This window comes from Opisthocomus hoazin, unplaced genomic scaffold (genome assembly GCF_030867145.1).
Source record: "Opisthocomus hoazin isolate bOpiHoa1 unplaced genomic scaffold, bOpiHoa1.hap1 HAP1_SCAFFOLD_81, whole genome shotgun sequence".
Lineage (NCBI taxonomy): Eukaryota > Metazoa > Chordata > Aves > Opisthocomiformes > Opisthocomidae > Opisthocomus > Opisthocomus hoazin.
Genome location: NW_027448990.1, coordinates 415,001 through 417,500, shown reverse-complemented (window position 1 = coordinate 417,500; position 2,500 = coordinate 415,001). Strand labels below are relative to the sequence as shown.

The window sequence follows — 2,500 nt, the reverse complement described above, 5'->3', positions numbered from 1 at the left end:
GGGGGGTGGGGCGGCGCCGGCGGCGGCGCCGTCTACCCCCCCGCGCGCGGGACAGGGCTGTCTCCGGGCGTTCCGGGCCGTGGCGCGGGTGTGCGCACGGCGTTTCGGGCGGCGCGGCGGCCGGACCCGCGAACCTCCCCTCCGACCCGGCACGGCTGCCTCTCGAAGAGGGAGCCGTGGCGGAAGGGGGGGGCGCGAGCGCGGTCTCGGCCGCTGGCGCCGCCCGGGGCGGGCGAGGCCCCCCCCCGGCCGGGTCGCGTCCCGCGCGAGCGGGCGGCCCGAGCCACGTCTCTCCCCCCGGGCGCAGCGCCGGGCTATCGAGGGAAACCCCGGGCCCCGGGGCTAAGGAGGACGAGGTGGTGGCGGCGGATGCCGGGCGCGCCCCCGCGGGCGGACGCTCCCCCGAGGGCGGCAGCCGGGGGAGGCACCCCCGCGGGGCCATGCAGGTCGTTTCCCTCACCCCAGGGCCAGGTACCTAGCGTCCGCGCTTCGGCGGCCCTCCCTCGGCCGAGTCCGGGGGTCAAAGGCCAAAGGAGCCGGGCGGCGGTTTAAAGACTCGAGCGGCACGGCGCGAGCCGCGGGGGGGGCGTCCGCCCCCGCGGGCCGCCGTGCCGGAGAAGGGGGGGCGTCTCGCTGCCCCAACCTGCCCCCCCTCTCCGCGGGCCGGTCTCGGCGGAGAGACCGCGGCGCGGGTCGGCCGCGGCCGACCTGCCCGCCCTCGCAAACGGGGCCACCCGCCGGCCGGAGCGCGGGCTCCGCGCCGGGGGAAAGAAAGGCGCGGCGAGCCCCCGCGGGGGGGGGCGGCCGCCGGGGGGCCGCCCCGCGCCTTTGGACGCTCGCGCTGCGGCCGCGCTCGGGGCGCGCCGCGCTCCCCTCTCCCGCTCCTCGCCCCGCCCTCGGCGCCCAGGGAAAGAAAGGGGGGGGCGAGCCACACCCCCCCAGGCCGAGCGGCGGCGGCGCCGCTCGGCGTGCCGGTCGGTGCCGGTCGTCCGTCGGGTCGTCCGGGAGGGTTCCCCGGCCGCATCCGCTGGCGGCCGTCCCGTCCCGCGTTTCCCCGCCCGTCGCTTCCGTCTCGAGGGCGGGCGCGCGGCGCGGGGGCGTCCCGCTCCGGGTCTTCGCGTGGAAACGGGGAGAGTGGGAGCCGCCCCCCGCGCTCAGCGCCGTCCGCCTTTCCGCTGGGGCCGTGCCGGCGGCCCCAGGGGGCCGAGGCGAGAAGCGGCTGCGGCGGCGGTTTTCGCGGCGGCGGTGGCGGCCGCCGCCGCCGGGCGGGGTGGCCGGGTTCGCCCATCCGGCGCGGGCCGGTGGGCGGCCGCGCGTCGCCGGCTCGCGCTCCAGTGGCCGGCCGCGCTTCCTCCGGCGTCGGTGGAAGGCGGCGTCGGCGCCGAGGTTCGCCGGCGGGGCGAGAGGCGACCGTGGTGGGCGGAGCCGGCTCGTCGCAGCGCGGGCGCAGCCGGGCGTCCGGCTCCCGAGCGAAGGCGGGCAGGCGTCGCGGCCGGGCGTGCCGTAGCCTCCGGGGGGAGGCCGGTCCGAGCCCGGGCGCCTGGGCCGCCCCCGAAGCGCGCCAAGGGTGTGTGTGTGTGTGTTGCCTACGTTTCCCCAGGGTCGGTCGGGAGCGCGGGCTCCCCCGCCCTTTGGCCGCTCGGGGTTTTCCGTTGTTTTCCGTTTCCCCTGTGCTCGTACGGTCAAGCCGAGGCGAGGGCCTCTCCGTCGCGCCGCGTCGCGCCGCCGCGCCGCGCCCCCTCCGCGCGTGCGGAGGGGGGTGGGCGGCGGCGGGGCCGGCGGTCGGTCCGGCCGTCCTCAGAGAAGGGGCCGCTCTCGGCGAGCGGTCCCGGCCCCTCCGCGCGCGCGGGGCGGTGCCGAAACCGAGACAACTCTTAGCGGTGGATCACTCGGCTCGTGCGTCGATGAAGAACGCAGCTAGCTGCGAGAATTAATGTGAATTGCAGGACACATTGATCATCGACACTTCGAACGCACTCGCGGCCCCGGGTTCCTCCCGGGGCTACGCCTGTCTGAGCGTCGCTTTACGATCAATCGCCGTCTGCGCCGCCGAGCCCCCCCGCCCCAGCGCGGTGGGGGGGGCCGGCGGGCCAGCAGCGGCGCGGCTGGGGTGCCTCGCAGGGCCGCGCGCGCGAGCGCGCGAGCCTTCGTCCCCCTAAATGGAGACTCGGGGAGCGCTCCGAAGCTCCCCGCTCCCGGAGAGCGCCTGCTGGACGGAGCTCGTCCCCGCCGGGCTATCGGCGGTGGGTTTGGGGAAGAGAGAGCGAGAGCGAGCTTCGGGGGAGGGAGGCGCGGGGCGGCGATGGCGCGGGCCTCGCCGCCGGCCTCCCGCGCGGGCGTCTGTCTGCGGGTGGGCACCGCGGGGGTGCCGTGCCGCACTGACGCGCGCGCGTGCGTGCGCCGGTGGGTGGGGGACGGGGGCGGTGGCGGTGGACGCCCCCGTCTGTCCCCCGTCCGCGCCGCCCCTGCCCCGGTTCCTGTCGCCCTCCTCCTCCCCGAG

General features: G+C 79.1%; 1 non-coding gene across 1 annotated transcript; it reads left to right on the top strand.

The window, feature by feature from the left end:
- Positions 1-1,869: 1,869 nt before the first annotated feature.
- LOC142360085 (5.8S ribosomal RNA) lies at positions 1,870-2,022 on the top strand. The gene has a single exon (XR_012762818.1). It is a non-coding gene; the product is annotated as a 5.8S ribosomal RNA (ribosomal RNA).
- Positions 2,023-2,500: the final 478 nt, after the last annotated feature.